The sequence below is a fragment of the Mesoplodon bidens genome, assembly GCF_964165515.1.
Source record: "Mesoplodon bidens genome assembly, chromosome: 2".
Classification (NCBI taxonomy): domain Eukaryota; kingdom Metazoa; phylum Chordata; class Mammalia; order Artiodactyla; family Ziphiidae; genus Mesoplodon; species Mesoplodon bidens.
Genome location: NC_138177.1, coordinates 124,400,782 through 124,419,162, shown reverse-complemented (window position 1 = coordinate 124,419,162; position 18,381 = coordinate 124,400,782). Strand labels below are relative to the sequence as shown.

Below are 18,381 nucleotides of genomic sequence, written 5' to 3'. Positions count from 1 at the left end.
TGTCAGTAATGGATGGAAATTTGTGAAACAGGTCTCTTTATTTTGAGATTTCTTAGAACCTTTGTTATGAACTTTGCTCTGTAAATTTACAAGAGTGAAAGGGGAAATATTGTGATGTGTATTTTTTTTCTGATGTATTAGATATGGAAACTTTTATAACAGAGCATTTGATGGAAGTAGTGAGCCTGGAATAAACTTTGGGAATGTTGAATAAGAAAATACCTAAATTAACTTCCAGGATAAAAATGTCTGTATTCTCTCAAATACCAAATGATCTCATTTAATCCTTATGCAGCATGGATATAAGTCCTGTGTCCTCTACAGGCTTGCTGTGTTACCTCAGCCTCAGGTCTTCATCTGCAAGCTGGAGATAATAATAGTACAAACCCCATATAGCTACTGTGAAGATCAATAAGTCAACATATGTTAAAGGGTTTAGAAAAGTTCCTGGCATCATTGTTAGCTATCTATATTATTATTAGATGCCTTAAAACACATATTTGGTGTTTGACTTTAATTTCACTACTGCTCTTTTCCCATGCCTTAAAATTGCTCTCAGAAGTTCACCACTTTGATAGTATACACGATGGGCCTGTGCCATAAGTTTTGGTTTCCTATATAAAAATTATAGTATGTTGAAGTTTCAGGTCAAAGCTAAATAAATAGCAATTAGATACATTATAACTATTATAAAAACATGCTTTTTAAGTGGACTTTTTCTCATTGTTCCATTCTTGAGGTTTCTTTCAGCAAGAGATATGTTTTCACAGTTATTTTAAAAACCACTAACTAAAATCTGTCATAAGGATAAATTAAATTACTCATACTCTGAATATCATCTTTGATTTTTTAATGGAACCAAAACTCTGCTACAAGAAAATCTGGGATGATTTGATTACAGATATAAAGTATTTGATTATAAATAACTGGTGATATGATTGAGGAAAAGGCTTATTCCTAAGTGATATACTATTGTATCTGTTTCTAAATGATATACATTAATTGACATTTAAGACATATTATCATTAAACTCTTCATTGAGCTCTTCTCAGGCAATTAATAAAAAAATTAAAACTATTCCAAATAGAAGACTCTTTTTAGCTTAACTGAAACAGAACAGAAATAAAAACTTTAAAATACCCTAGGAAGAAAGTAGAGAAAAATGTGCAAGACTTACTGGTAAATTGAAGATTTAATAAAGATAAACTTATAACATTAAAAAAACATATATCCTTTGGATATATGAATGTAGGTATTGGTTTGATATAGTAAACCATGAAATACATGTGTATATACAAACACATGTGTGTATATTTATGAGTGTGTGTATATATATATATAAATATACAGATACATATATACCAATGTCTACTATTAAAAAAAAAGTTATATGTTACTTTCCTTCTTTATGTAGAAGATAGTACACAGAGATCAGTCTAGTCTGGTTAGTTTCATTTTAAACATACAACTGATTCAACTTTGGGCAGAGGTGTATATATTTAAGAGAAATGATGGAGTGCCATAAGACCATGCATTCTAGCCTCTAAATTAAATTATTTTGTCAATTTTATCTGACTTTAAAATAGTTTAGTTTCATCTTTACACATATACTTATATTTAAAGTGGTAAACTAATATTAAGCACAATATTTGATTTCACAGAGAAATAGCCAAGTCCCTTAGCAATAAACAGATTTAACATTTAACTATGGGAAATCCTGTGGTGGGGGAAGACTGTTGAATTCCAGGTGTGACATGTCAGTTCAGTGATTGCAACCACCTCCCAGGGCCTCATAATTCACGATCTGCTACAGGGAAGAAACATCTGGAAAGAGGATGTTAGCAAGGGAAATCCCTCTGGCAAGGTACTTCTCCCCAGAATGCATCACCTGTTGGCAACAGATGTTGTGTGTAGAGAGGACCAATGAAGTCCTTCACATGCAATGTATGTAGCTTGTGGAGGCAAAAACAGGTGTTGCTTTGCTGAATTGCATATCCAGTTCAAGACTTCAAAGTTTTACTGATTATTATGGAGGGAATAATTCTGGACTCACAGGAAATGCAAAAATTTCAAAACATAATCCTTGACCTCAAGGAACTTAAAATTAAAAGAGGGAGGCAGATTGGTAAGTAAGTAAGAGAAGACAAATATTTTCCACACTTCCCTTTCTCATTTTACATGAGTAACACATATCTACTAGGTATGCCTTCTGGGTTCAAATCATCAGAGATTAATTTTGTGTTTGTTTCTTTTAGAGCAAACCATGAAGGATAGTTTATCCATAAAGTTATTCATTGTGGTGCTATTTATAATAGAGAAGAACTATCAGTAACCTTGATGTAAGAAAACAGAAATGGAGATATTGTTAGCTCTGCCTCCAGAATAAGGTATGGTTCTGAGGAAGGGTTTGGGATGAATCTGGGGAACATTAGGCTAAGATATAAAGGAAAAGAAAAGTGATACTTCTACCGTGGGTGGCAGGAGCTTGGAGAATGGTAATGTCTCGAGTGTCTTAAGACCCTCCCGTTCTGGATTACAGTTTGTGGATAAATGGTGCATGTGCACAGATGGGAAGAATGCCACTGAACTTTCTAAATGACAAAGCATTTCTTATGGTATGTCCAATATTCTATGCACTTGCACAGAAAAAAAGAAAAATGAGGAGAGTTAAAATAACTTACTATTCTAGACATTTGTTTCTTTTCTATATACCTTATATCAAACTCCTTCAACCTTTTTATTTATAAATTTAACTTAAAAATCAATTGTTTAAAAACAAGTATGTTCAATCAATTCAATATTTTTTTTTTGGTGGTACGCGGGCCTCTCACTGCTGTGGCCTCTCCCGTTGTGGAGCACAGGCTCCGGACGCACAAGCCCAGCGGCCATGGCTCACGGGCCCAGCCACTCCACGGCATGTGGGATCCTCCCTGACCTGGGCACGAACCAGTGTCCTCTGCATCGGCAGGCGGACTCTCAACCACTGTGCCACCAGGGAAGCCCCAATTCAATAATTTTTAAGTCACTAAATAACTCTATATTTTAACGAGTATTTTAGGTTGCTGTGCATATTATTTAAGTATTTATGACCTAGAGCAGAGTAATAAAGGAATAGGTTATTACCTAAATATACACTTGTTTAATTTGCAGGAAATAACTATTATAACATTAAAATTGTCATCATCATCATGACACCATAAATAAAAACACTGAAAGGTAGAAGTTCCAGATTTCTCACTAAATCACAGAATATCTTTTTCCTAATAGAACCCTAATTGGGGATACACAACTTTACATCTGTGTTAATAATGAACTGTTGCTTATCACAAGTTAGAGACATTGAAGAACATTGGAAACTTTCTAAGCAATAGGGTTGGGAGTGGATTTAAAGTTTGTGTTGGAGGGAAATTTTTTTTTTAATTCCCACATACATTTAAAGGAATCACTCTTGTACCTTCAAATTCATAACCTACTGTGCCTTTAATCAACTATTCACAGGACTCAATTTCAACTACTGTTTACCACCCTGTTCTCAACTCCTATTCAGTTGATGCCATGGTGGGGGGCAGGAAATGATGCATATTTAGATGCATTTATAGATTTAGATTCATTTAAGGTAATTCAAATCTCTTGCTGGTTTCACTTTCATCAAAAATTATGCAATCTGACATGCCCCAACTGCCTTCTCTTTTTGGAACCATCTATCACAGTGTCTTCAGGCAGGATGGAGCATTCTTAGTAAGAAAAATCTTAGAATACATATCCAAACCAAATACTAATGATTTCCACACAACCAGCCATTTGGGATTATTCCCTACCATTTGCACTATGATGGGCAGTTGAGTATGTGAGTGTCCTCATGGTTACTCTTTTTTTTTTTTTTTTTTTACTTGTACATAATTTCTGAACTGTATAAATAAAATAAGATTTTGTTTGTTTAATGAGCAGCCTTCACAGATTTAACTTAAATTTCTTCCAACAACTCATCCTGTAGTGTGGAACATGACCATAAAAAATTTGAGAAGTCAACATAAGGGTGACAAATATGTACAACACAGGAAACATATGAGCACACCCTTTTATTTTATATGAAAAGTCTGTTCAGGGACTGTGGCCAGGATGCTGGTGTGAGGAAGTCAGAGACAAGGAGCCTGACGTCCTTGGATTCATAGCGGGGTGGCAGCTGGTGGAAAATATTTTTAAAAAAAGTCTGTGTAGGGGGCTTCCCTTGTGGCGCGGTGGTTGAGAGTCCGCCTGCCGATGCAGGGGACACGGGTTCGTGCCCCGGTCCAGGAGGATCCCACATGCCACAGAGCGGCTGGGCCCGTGAGCCATGGCCCCTGGGTCTGCCTGTCCGGAGGCTGTGCTTCACAACGGGAGAGGCCACGGCAGTGAGAGGCCCGTGTACAGCAAAAAAAAAAAAAAAAAAAAAGTCTCTGTAGATGATAATAAATAAAATAGACTTCACACATATATGAAGTTGCATGAGACGTGAGTGGTGCCACACGTGACAATGGAAATCTTTAGAGGATATATTTGATGGCTGTCTTAACTGTAAATAGATGCAAGACATGGACTATTTGGATCTGGGCAGTTTCATTGGTTTACTAGAATCAATTAAATGCCCCATCAAGTTCTTAAGTTGTAAGGGTCTGTGAAAGACCACAGTACATACAAATCCATTTGGAGGGCTTCTTTAGGCTGCAAGAGCTAAAAGGTGGATGGATTATGTATTTAAGCTGGTCCACAAATACTCACAGATTGTTAAAAAACATCAGTTGAGTACTTATTATAACCACAATATTCTGGGCACAAAAATCACCTGCTTCCATAGCCAGGGTATAAAAATCACAGCAGTGATTTACAAGCAGGTGTACTACGTGTCTCCCCATTCAGTCTCTGAAGCCATAGGCTCATTACTAAAAACCTTTAAAGGTTTTAATATATGTAATTGAATTATGCATACACTGGGTCATATGCATAATTCACTGGGTGAAACAAAAAATAAAAATAAAAGCGATTCCATCTCTTTGTGTCCTGCTTGACTCACCTCTCCCATAGTGACTTTCTCCACCTCAAAAGCTTACCACAAAGAAGGAACATTGAAATGTGAATTTCTGAGGGAATGTTAAAGGGTTAAATTTCATCTGAAAGCATTGTGTCACTGATGACTTTGAACATCTTCAAGCAAGATAGATTTTTCTGGGTGTGTGTCTTGTTGAAATAACCATTCACAGCCCACAACACGCTGTTCCTTCTCACTCCCCCTCCTCTGGTATCGATAGTTTCTTCTTTATAGTATTCTTTGCAATCAGTCATTTGTATTTATTTCTTTAATTGTTTATTGCCTGTCTTCTCTTCATGCAACATAAGTAAAGGTCTTGGGTCGGAAACTTGTTTACCTTATTCAACAGCCTATTATAAGTACCTAGAAAAGAACCTGACACATATATGATATTCAACAATATTTGTTTTATTGTTTTTTTATGTGCTGAGCTAATATTTCTTTGGCTTCATAATGATGATTTCCCATAGAATTTCATACCACCGCAAGGATGATATAACATAAATTCTGAGAATATAGTGAAAATGTAGTTATAGTGTCAAGTGTCCTATGTGACTTTTTCAAGGATTCTCCAAGATTGGGGATTCACTATTTCTCTTAACTTATTTAAAAGCATGACATTTCCATACTGTATTGCCTACTATAGTTTTTGCCATGCAAACCCAGATAAATAATTGAACAATAATCATAAATTTATTTTCAACAGAATGAGCTGTCACATCCTAGGCAGGACTGTGTATTTTGGTTAGAGTTTTTTTTGTTGTTGCTGTTGTTTTTTTTTTTTTTTTACTTGAGAAGCTATGTAAATTAAGGGTCAAAATTATTTGACTCGAATAGTGTGTACATATTATTTCTGCTTTTTTTTCTCCCTCTCCATAGACTTGGAGTCTGGGTTAGTTCGAATAGCCTATATCTCTGAAGATTTTCCAAACTGCTTGAGTCAACAAGCTAAACATAACTATAAATCTTAGGAGAATTGGCTTTTTTTGAACTCCCATATCTTGTAATGGCTGGCAATATCAAAAGAACAGTCTTTCCTTAGGCTGGCACTTCCCTTTTCAGTCTTGGCCAGCCCCCAGAAAGTGAAAGCAAATCTTCGTTACATAACAAATCTCCTGGAAAAGGTGCTGTTCTCAAACTGAGAGAAGAAATTGTTTCATGAGTTTTTTTCCTAAACTGGCTTGCTGGTGGGTGCTTGATAGCTTCCTGGCCTGCATCTAACTAACAACATTGTTTTCTCCGGCTCAGAGACTATAAACTGACTTTTTATAGTTATGACATTTCAGAGATTTCTATGGTTTTTCCCCTCATCCCATCACTGATAGGAGGAAAAAATAGCTAAGTGTGACTTGTAAATGCAAACTTGCCAGATCTGTGAATTACTTACTGATGGACTATGTCAGAACTGCTTTGGGGGGCAGAGAAAGTGTTTGAAAAAAAAAGTATCTTTCAGACTTAAGTTCAAACTTTGAATTATGTTGCTTAACTTAGTGTTTTTCCTTTTTTATAAGACCTATGTATAAATTGTTAGCAGTCTACTATGTCCTTTGGGGGTCAGCTATATACACTAGTAGAACAAACAGTGACCTATTTTAATCCATCCATCCTTCCATCCATCCATCCATCCATCCATTCATTCATTCAACAAATATTTACTGAGAGAGCAACTTGATTTAGGGAGACCAACCTTAAGGAGTCCATGTCTAAAGAGTTAGAAAAACCTAACACTATTAATTATGATATGGAGTAATAAATCCTACAAAGTAGATTCTGTACAGCAAGGTGTTTTGGGAATACAGAATAATAAATCTAACTCTGCCTATGGGGTCAGAATTGGGAGGATACTGATCTTAGATAAGGCTTTATGAAACAGATGACATTTGAGTAGAATTTGATGGTTAACAACAGTAGTTTCCTATACCCAGATAATCATCAGGATGATCTGGTAAGTTTCTTTAGAATCCTGGGGTAGAGAGGGCACAACTTAGAGGATCCTAGACCAATAAGTTTGGAGTGAGCTCCAAAATCTACAGATTTTGGTAACATTTACAGGACACCAGAAAGACTTCTCCATAAACTTCCCTCTCCTATTTACTTAAAAACTCCACTCTAGATAGAGAGCCCTCTTTCAAAGCCTCAGAGCAGTTATTTGCTGACAAGGCCCTAATATTAAAGTATAACTATCCCTAGAAGAGATGACACCTTAATAGCTTGCACTCAGTAGAAAGGTGCTATGAGCAACTTTTCCCCACTGTGTTATTTTCCCTTGGGAAAATCTAGAATTGGTTCATGTAGCAGGGGTCAAGACAATCAGTAATGGAGAGAAGAAAGTGAGCATCTGAGAGTGATAAACCCCACAGGATACAGAGTTATGGAAAAAATAAAAGTTGGAAATGACTTCCTTCTCTCTTTCCTTTCTCTCCATCTTTGCTTGACTGCCTAATACATGGATTATACATCAAATAGGATGAAAGAAAGCAAGTAATCCCTACATTTTAAGACAGATTTTCTTACTGAGGAAAGGCCTAGGTGTTCACTAGGTAGATTTTCAGTGTCAAATATATATAAATATATATATACACACACACATATGTAAATACACATGTATGTACATATGTTATATTAAGAAGGCTTACCATACATGATAATTAAATGTAACAAAAGAATAAAGGAAGGTCACTGGTTTAGAAAGGATACATTTTGGAGGCTTAATATTTATTTAATTATTTAAAAATTTTTGGTTGAAGGCAAGTTCCTCACCTGCTGAATAAACATTTTTAAAGCAGAAATACAGCATTGTTATACAAGAGTTTCAATATTTTAGACTGTAAAGAGTTTTATTTTTGCTTCATTTTTGCTGGAGGATCAAGAGCTGGCCTCTACACATGAATGTTTACACACCAGAGTTCAAAACCCTGCTGTACCTCAGGCTAGCTTCAGTTTCACTTACTTGGATGGTTCAAAGATATAAAATACTGCTTAAAATCAGGACCATAATAACAGTTACCCCTCAGGCAGCAGCAGCAGCAGGAAGGCTAGAACACACCTACAGCAGTGTTGTATATCACAGGGAATCTACAATGCCTCTGTAAATCATCCTTCTCCCCAGCAGAAAACAGTTGCAAAATACATAGGAAGAACACCACAACTGAAATGCCTTAGAGCACACAAATCTAGGTATCCATACCTAGTGAGGCAGATTTCTTAAGAAACCAACTCTATTATCTTTAAAACCTTCAATGATGATAACATTTTATTAGGAATTAATAATGAGCTTTTTCCTGGAAACAATTCAGCAGTATACTTTAAGAACTTTAAAAAAATCCAACCCAGTGAGCCAATGATTTCCCTTCCAGGAATTTATCTTAAGGAAAGCAGGTACCTCCTTCCAGTATAGTCACTATTCCCACAAACCTGGTGGCCAGCTCCACTGTTCTGTTTGAAAATGTGCCAGCAAATGCCCTCTGGAATGGCTCGGGTGAACTTTTCTTGCCTCATCTTTGGCAGTGAACTATTCTCTACATAAATCAGAGGAAACAGCCCAGCTGTGTCATGCTAGAACCCGGCTGCCTTCTTTGCAAATATTCCCCAGAGCTAAAAGCTTGCTTTAGCATTTTTTGAAACACAAGAGAGTCCAATGTCTACCTTTGGACTCATAGAGTTATATTGAAACAACTGGCTCCAGATTTCTTTCTTTCTTTTTTTTTTTCCCATGGGCTCTACGTGCACAGGCTTCAGTAGTTGTGGCTCACGGGCTCTAGAGCGCAGGCTCAGTAGTTGTGGCGCCTGGGCCCAGTTGCTCAGCAGCACGTGGGATCCTCCCAGACAAGGGCTCGAACCCATGTCCCCTGCACTGGCAGGCAGATTCTCAACCACTGCACCACCAGGGAAGCCCCAGCTTTCTTGAGGTAAGCCTCTTCCGGTTCAGTAGGAGTTCTCTTTGTGAGGCTCAGGTTTCCATAAATGTGTTTTAGTACATTTTTATATCTAAAGCCTGATATGCTGCTTTCTGCATTTGCAGAGAAGATGTGTCATGTCAGTGCAATAAAAAAATAATGGTTTCTCTGAAGTACTCTGGTTTCTTTGTTATTTGTACATAATATGTATTTTCCTAATTATAAAGGCAGTACACATGTATTTCAAAGAATGTGGAAAATATATAAAGAATGAGGAAGACAAACCCCAAATGACCCATTAGGTTGAAATACCTAAAGTCTCCTTTTGGTAGGTCAAAACAAATGTGCATGTGTACACTGGAGAGCACCAGTCTAAAGAGTGACAATTTCCATTTAGAAATGAAAGTTCAGGTTTGCCAGATTTTTAGATATTCTATCATTTTGTACCATGCAAATTCATCAAAATATCTGTGGATTTAACTTAGCACCAACTCAAATTGCACCATTCTGGGATTTAGAAAAAATTGCAGCGTACTGAAGACACTGGATCATCATAGCTGGAAAATTGTCATAATGTAGAAATCTACATGGTCTATGAAAATAAACAGTGCCTGTAGGTTTATGTGTGTGCAAAATCCTCACCATCCACTGCAAGCCCTTTGTAGTCTGAATGCAATCATGGAGTCACAACTTGCTATCTATGCCCTGCACTATGGCAAGACCTCAGCCTGTTCATTTGCCTTGAAAGACCCATTTTTACATTACATTGCTTGGTTTCTCATAAAAGCTGTGCATTATCACACTAATGTGTGGTTGCTCACCTGTCATGGAATAACCATGATGACATCTCCAGAGGGATCAGAGTTCTGCCTTAGGAAATATTCTGAGAACAGGTCTTATTCAGAAATTTAAATAATAATATTATGATTCACATTAATATTTTGCTCCCCCACAAATTCTACATTTTTAAATCGTTGTGTTTCTTTACCTGCTTTTCTCAAAGAGAATGCTTTATTTATGCTTAAAATGTAACAATCAAATATTATTGTGCAATTATATGCCCAGATATCTCAGTGCAGTCCTATGGTTACATGCATAGATTCTCTCTAAAATTGGGTTAAAAGGTAATTTGCCATTTGCCGGCCCCTAGATCATTAGTCATAGTGGCCAAAATGCATTCTCTTATAATTCAATATCAAAGAAATTGCTTTTATGGCATTAACTATATTATATTCAAAATTGTATAAATTATTGAAATACTATGCCTACTGCCAAGATATAAGATGGTTCACATGGAAAAAGTTCCATTTTAAATTATTCATTGGAAAAATGTCAGTCTCTTGCCAGAAATTGTTTTATACTGGGGCTAGCTTTTGGGACTTACATTTAAATATGAATCACAAGAACTCTGGAAATTTCAGATACTCATAATTCTCTTGGCTTTGAATAATTTGTTCATTTAACTTGTTCATTTCCATCAAGTGGATTAAATATTATAAATTGTCTTGTATCTAGGTGCTATTCTAATGATCATTTTCATTAGTAGGCAAAGTCTTCATAGGTAATTCCTTGTAAGTCATGAAAAAATAATTTCAAAAATCCATATAAAAGTACTGAAATTTGATGACTTACATCAGTATTTTTGAATAGAATATAGAAACTGTATAACCAGTGAGTTATATATGTTATATATACATATGCACATATATAAATTACATGTATGTGTACATACATGAGTATATACATGTATGTATATTTGTCATATAGTTGATATATATTATATTAGATTGTGTGTATTTTGTAACATAATTATGTGTCACTGCTAATAATAGAATATGGTAGTAATGGGGCAAATGTAATTATAAGACACTTAATTATGTTACAAAATACACATACACAAACATATGCACACATATCCAATCTATGTATATTTTTCCTGCACATTTCTGGAGAACTCATATGAATCAATGAACTATTTTATATAGATCTCTGAGTATTTTACAAGATCATACTTAGTACATAGTAAGTGCTCAGAAGGTGTTGAATAAGGATGTTTTTTATCAGTTCTAAATGTTCCTTATTTGAAGAGTTGTTTTTAACACCCTCATTAAAAAGTCATTCTCCCTCATATAAATTACAACATTCTGAGGAACAAAGATATTTAACTACTTTCCCCTTTTGAATTAAAAAACATTATGGGTAAACAACTCCCTGGAGTATTAAGTAAGAAATGTTGATTTATTTTAGTTTCTCCAAGGTATTAGCTGTGCAACATATCTGCATATCGCAGTTGAAGGTATTGTGTATTTTTATTTTTATTTTCTAGATAATATCATATTATATTGTTAAGAACTTGAAAATGTGGCTAAGACTGAAAAGTGTATTATCCTGGGCATGCGTGTTCTGTAACTACCTCTCCTATCTGTTAGTCTTTCTTGTTTTGAACACTCCAGTCTCATCACTTGGCAAAAAATAAGCCAAATCCTCTCGTTTTTCTGCTAGTTGGAAAACTCAATCTACCCACTAAGCATTAGCTCTATTATTCTATATTTTTGCCTATACCTTTCATAACTATTTATTATTTTTTCACAGCTACTACTATAATGGAAGGGCAGAAAGCATATCTAAATTTTTGGCTTGAGGATTGAGATAAATGAAGGGCAAGGTTTAGCCATATCAAAATGACCACATTAACCTTTCTGGTATGTTAACTAGCTTAATTGATAAAGGGAATTCTATGAACATATTGAGTGTACATAGATCTCAAGAGTCATTTGACAGTTGTTAATGATAGTTTAAGCAATAGAATGGAGAAATGTGGACAAGGAGCCCATGCAGCAGGAAGAATACTGTTTGCCCCTGTAACCAGTGTTGGTGGGTAGATTCATGTAAGTATGAAGGGAGAATATTAGAGGAATGCCATGAGGAGCTGGGTCTGGTTCTGTCCTTTCCTCAATTTTAAATGTCTTGGATGAAGCTCTTGGAGACATGCTTATTGATAAAACCATATCAGGGGTCATGTTTTCAGTTACAGTCACTACAATTTAAGAGTGATACACTGTTATGTTATTTTACAATGAGAGGTCAGTCAGAATAGTAAAGTGTCCAGACACAATAACATGTAAAGACACAGCTGAAGGAACTAGGTATGTTTACATAAAGGTAAGGAATGGAAAGAAGGAAGATTTTTGAATAGACTTGTGGATTTATTCTAATTTGTTCTTGTGGACAGAATAATGGTAGATTTCAGGTCATTATAGTGAAATATCCTAAACAAGAATGTCCTTACAATGAAATAGATTATTTATGAGAATATAAACTCCCTGTCATCAAAAGATTCTCAGGGAAATATGGAAGACCAGTAGGATTAGAAAAGAGATTACTATCGATATATTTGGGTGAGTGCTTGGGTCAAATACGCTCATAGGGATTTTCAACTGTTATGTTCTTTGACTCTTTGTCACAAATCCAAGTAAAATACCATGAATATATTAAAGTCCCTGGGAAAATGGTTATTTATGTTTCCTCTGAGTGCTTAAAACATAATAAGACAAAATAAGTTCTTGCTGAATTCTAGGAATGCAAAGAATAGTTGAATAATATCTTTGTAGGAAAAAAAGAGACTATTCTCTGATATCTGAAAACTCTGTTGGCCAATTTTATATTTGTCTTTCCACCATAATATGAATAGAACATCACGTGGTTTTTACCTAAGCAAATTTTTTGTGAGTTTGTGCGCATTATAGCAGTCACAGTGTATGCATCCAGATCAGTGTGTTAGTATAAACAGATGGAAATATGTTTTTCAGTTGATGAGTAACGTAAGAGCCCTTCTCATCCTGTTTCACCAAACACCTGAACCCACACACTTTCTGCCCTGGTTTCTCTTTTTTTCCATATTTATCTCTGAATTGTTTTTAATTTCCAGAAATGGGATGACCACCTGCCTTTCAAACATACTACAAAAACAGCAGTGATTATGGTTGATTTTTGCTAGTCAGTTATTTTATAGAAGAAAACATGTATCAAATGACAGCAGAGTCACCAGATGATGAGAAGATTTATTATGTGTATAACATTGTGCTTTTGATAGAAGTCAGCAGAATTGTGTTATGACTGTAATACCAAACTGTTTCTATCAGGCTGAGAGCTGTAACATTCAAATGGTACCTTAAGGAACCGAGCTGTGTGCTTACTACTGAACAGTACTTTTTCAAAAAGGATGATTAAACAAAATTTATAAGAGAAAAAGCAAACTTTTGTAGTTAAGATATATAATCTGTTCCTTTCTGGGGCTAGAAAGGTTGCTACTTGATCAACAAACATTGGCACACGACTTCTTGGCACACGACTACATTCTGTTTCCCAGAATCCTCTGTAGTTGCTTATAACTAAATTTTAAGCAGTGGAATGTGAGCAGCCATCATGTGTGCTATTTCTAGGCTTGGCCCCCCCAAAATTCCCATGGGTTATCCTCCATGTAATTTCCCCCTACACAGCTTGATGCACGTAGCCTTGGAAATTGGAAATCACATACTGAAGATGACAGAAATACAGTATAGAGGAGAATGAGTCTTTAGAGAATGTAGTCTGCCTATAAGGAACAATTTATTTGGTGGTCATATTAGTAACAGATAAAAAATATGCCCAGACAGTTTTATAGAAGAGATTGACCAATATCTAAGGAACTCTAATCTCTATGTTTTATAACATACTCAAAAGAAGATTAAAGAAACAAAATGTATGGAAATAATTGTTTTCTTATAAGCCTATTCCTGAAAATAAAAGGAAGAAAACACCACCAATTTATTTTATGAAACTGATATAATGTGATATTAAATATGGACACAAACTATACAAGAAATGTAATTTCACTTATGAACCCAGAATATTTTAAATTATAATAATGAATCCACCAAGCAAATCCAGAAATGTATATATAAAAAAAGCATGCCTTATTCCAAGACTGAGGATACTGTTCAAAAATTTATTAATTTAATACTCCACAGAGACAGACTGAAAGAGAAATATATATGATTATGTCAATTGGGATAGAGAACAAATTATATAAGAAAAAAACTATAATTTATAACAAAAAAAGTTACAAACTAGGAATAGAAACTTTCTTGTACAATGCGACTAAAAGGATCTACCAAAAATTCACAATTATCATTATCTTTAATTGTGAAGTGTTATAGACATGTTTCATTAAAACTGAAATATGGTAAAGAAGCCCAATTTTACTGCTTCTAATTTACATTACACTGGAGTTCCTACCCAGTTCAGTAAGATTAGGAATTAAGTTAGAAGTGTAGGTATTGGAAACAAAGGTCCAAAAGAGTCATGACCATACATAACGTAATTGTCTTTGTAGAATATTCAAAAGAAGTTACATACTATTTAAATTGATGAAATTGATAAGAATTCAGCTAGATTACAAAAAAAGATGTTAATTCTTCCTACAATAAATCTACAAATTTGATACAATTATATGAGAACTTCTACTTTTATTCACAGAATTCAATAAGATTAATCTAGTATTAATATTGAAGGGTAAAGGACAAAAAGTAGCCAAGGCAACCTTGATTAAGAAAAATAAAGAAAGAAACTTATTCTATCATACTCTCAAGACAAATTATAAAACTCTGGCAGAAAGATACCAACCAGAATGAAACTAATAGAAACAAAACACACAACATGCACAGAACACACACAGAAGTTTGGGATATGATGATGGAATATTACAAATCAGGGGAAAATAACATACCATACAATCAATGGTGCTAGGACAATGGCTACATTCGAAAAAAGATAACATAGATTTTGACCTCACATTATGCACAGAAGTAAGATGGACATATATTAAAAGCCTAAATATTAAAATATAAATATTTAAATGTTTAAAAATATAGATATTGAAGTTGGAAATGAGTAAGACATAAAAACATATATATTTATGCATATGTGAGACACCATAAAAATTTTAAAAGAAGCCACAGATCTGTAGGAGGTATTTATAATGAATGTAAACAAGCAAAAAATATTGGTATCCTGAATATATAAAAATGTTCAACAGTTCAATAAGTAAAAAAGAAATAAAAACAAAGAACAGGTTAATAAAAATGGATACAGGATATAAATAGGAAATTCATAAAAGAGTAAACTTGAATGTTCAATTATTTGACAAGAAGTAGAAATTCATTAATAGTTAGGAAAATTTAAATTAAAACAACACACATTCAAATCCATAATATTGGTAAAGCTTTAAAAGTTAGAAAATACCAAGGTGATGAGGATGCCAGAAAATTAAATATCATACAATGATGAAATCACTATAAATCTACAAATAATTTGAAAACAGCTAATAAAACTAAAGATGCACATATATCTCTACAATTTCATTTCTAAGTATTTATATACCTAGAGCCTAGTTTCTGTAAAGTGTGGTCCTCCATCACCTGGGAGCTTGCTACAAATGCAAAATCTCAGGTGCATCCACATCAACTAATCAAAAGCTGCAATTTAATGAGATCTCCAGGTAATTTATATGTATATTAAAATTTGAGAAGTACTGCCCCAGACAAGAGTACTGGTTCTCAAAATTGGATGCATATTAGGATCACCTGGGATGTTCTTAAAATATTCCAATGCATGGACCCTACTGCAGAAAACTAAATATATTCAAAAGCTTCCCAGATGATTTCATTGTGTATCCAAGGTTGAGAACCTGTGTGTTAAAGAAAATCTCACATATGCCCAGGGAAGTTTATCAAAGATTATATAGTTTGAAAATGCAAAAACCTGGGTAATTCCATGGATTTATCAACTGTTAGGTTATACAACAGTATCCTCAACTGTAGACAAAATGTTTTAATGGGATCTTACATGTATCAATATTAACTACTCTAAAAAATAATATGTTGAGGACAAAAAGACAATTGGTGGAGAAAGAACAGGCAAATAGATTAACTGAACAGAATAAAGAGCTCAGAAATAGACCCACATAAATATAGTCAACTGATCTTTGACAAACAAGCAAAGGCTTCTTTGTGTTAATGGAGCAAAGACAGTCTTTTCAAAAAATCATGCTGGAATACCTGGACAACAACATGCAAAAAAAAAAAAAAAGAATCTAAAAAAGACCTTATGCCTTTCACAAAAATTAACTCAAAGTGTTTATGAACCTAAATGCAAAACTATAAAACTCCTAGAAGATAACATATGAGAAGACCTAGATGACCTTGGGTATAGTAATGACTCTTTAGATACAACACCAAAGGCACAATCCAAGAAAGAAACAATTGGTAAGCTGGATTTCATTAAAATTACAAGCTTCTGCTCTGCAGAAGACAATGTCAGGAGAATCAGAACACATGCCTCAGACTGGAAGAAAATATTTGCAAAAGACACATCTGATAAAAGCCTGTTATCCAAAATGTACAAAGAATTCTTAAAACAACAATAAAGTAAACAAGCCAATTAAAAAAAATGGACTAAAGACTTTAACAGACACCTCACCGAAGAATATTTATCAATGGCAAATAAGCATAAGAAAAGATGCTCCACATTATATGTCATGAGGGAAATGTAAATTAAAACAACAATAAAATACTAAATATTACACACCTATTAGAATGGTCAAAATCGGGAACACTGACAACATCAAATACTGGAGGGGATACGGAGCAATAGGAACTCTCATACACTGCTGGTGGGAATGTAAAATGGTACAGCCACTTTGGAAGGCAGTTGGTAGATTTTTTACCAATCTAAACATACTCTTACCATATGATTCATCAGTCATGCTCCTTGATTTACCCAAAGGAGTGGAAGAATATGTCCACAAAAAAACCTGCACCTGAATGTTTATAGTAGCTTTATTCATAATCACCAAAACCTGGAAATGATCAAAATGTTCTTTAGTAGGTGAATGGATGAATAAACTATGGTACTTCCAGATAAGGGAATATTATTTAGTGCTTAAAAGAAATGAGCTATCAAGCCATGAAAAGACTTGTAGGGAACTTAAATGCATATTACCAAGTGAAAGGAGCAAATCTGAAAAGGCTACATACTGTGTGAGTTCACCAAAATGCTACTCTAGAAAAGTCAGAAATAAAGGGACATTAAAGAGATAAAAGGTTGCCAGGGGTTAAGAGGGTGAGAGAAGGGCTGACTAGACAGAGAATATAGGATTTGGGGCCAGTGACAATACTTTGTATAACATTATAATGATGGGTATAGATCATTATACATTTTTCAAAACTCACAGACCAAACAGCACTAAGAGTGAACCATAATGTACATGGACTTTGAGTGATTATGATGTGTGAATGTAGGTCATCAATTGTAACAAATGTACCGCTCTGTTGGGGGATGTTGATAATGCAGGAGGCTGCACATATGTAGAGGCAGATATATGGGAAATCTCTCTACCTTCCTTTCAATTTCACTGTGACTCTAAAACTGCTCTAAGAAACAAAGCCTTAATATAAAAATTATATGTATTGATCTCACACATATTCTGTAAATTATTATGGTTAAGTATATACAATAAAAATGTGAAAAACACATGTAGGAAGGATACACACTAAGAGTAGATACAAATAGGAATTCTGGAAGGGAAATAGGAGTAAATATTTAGTTTTATATATTATTTCCATTTTATAAATGAAGTGAATCAATATTATCAAATGGTTAAATTAGTGTATTGGTATATTGATGCTGATATATTTTAAGCTATCTGTATTTTTCAAATCACACACAAAAAATAAACATTTTAAGCAAATATAGATTAAAAGTGTTCTCATTTCCTGAGGTTGTTGTGCACCTGTAAATGAGATCTGATGCTTGAATGAAATAATCGCTTTGGAAAGTGAGTGCTACATAGGTATTAGCTGTCATTACTAATAAATGTTCTAATGACAAATGAAACAAAAATCACAATTATTAACTGCTGTTACTAATAAAAATGAAATCCACATAAAATGAACCAAAAGCATTCATCATTTTCCAGCCTCAAACACAGTCTTCTCTCAATGGTTCCTTTTTCCTTTATGCTTTTCCATTTTTCTGTACATGTTCAACCTAATCTTCCTTCCTTTCCTTACTTTACCCTTCCTTTCTGCTTTTTGTTTTCTTTCTTTTATAATTTCTTGCTTATTACTTTTCCATATGATTTATTCATTTCCGATTTCTCTTTCCTTTTACATTTTTCCTTTTTCTCAACTAATTATGACTGTGACATGCAGTAATTACACAAGAAAATTATCATATAGTTTTCTTTTTATAAATTTTATTTATTTATTTATTTATTTTTGGCTGCATCGAGTTTTTGTTGCTACAGGCGGGCTTTCTCTAGTGGCGGCGAGCGGGGGCTATTCTTGGTTGTGGTGCACAGGCTTCTCATTGCAGTGGCTT

General features: G+C 34.4%; 1 protein-coding gene across 1 annotated transcript in view; it reads right to left on the bottom strand.

The window, feature by feature from the left end:
* Positions 1-18,381, bottom strand: part of NEGR1 (neuronal growth regulator 1) — a 917,418-nt gene that overhangs the window by 387,508 nt on the left and 511,529 nt on the right. The gene's annotated exons all lie outside the window — the stretch shown is intronic.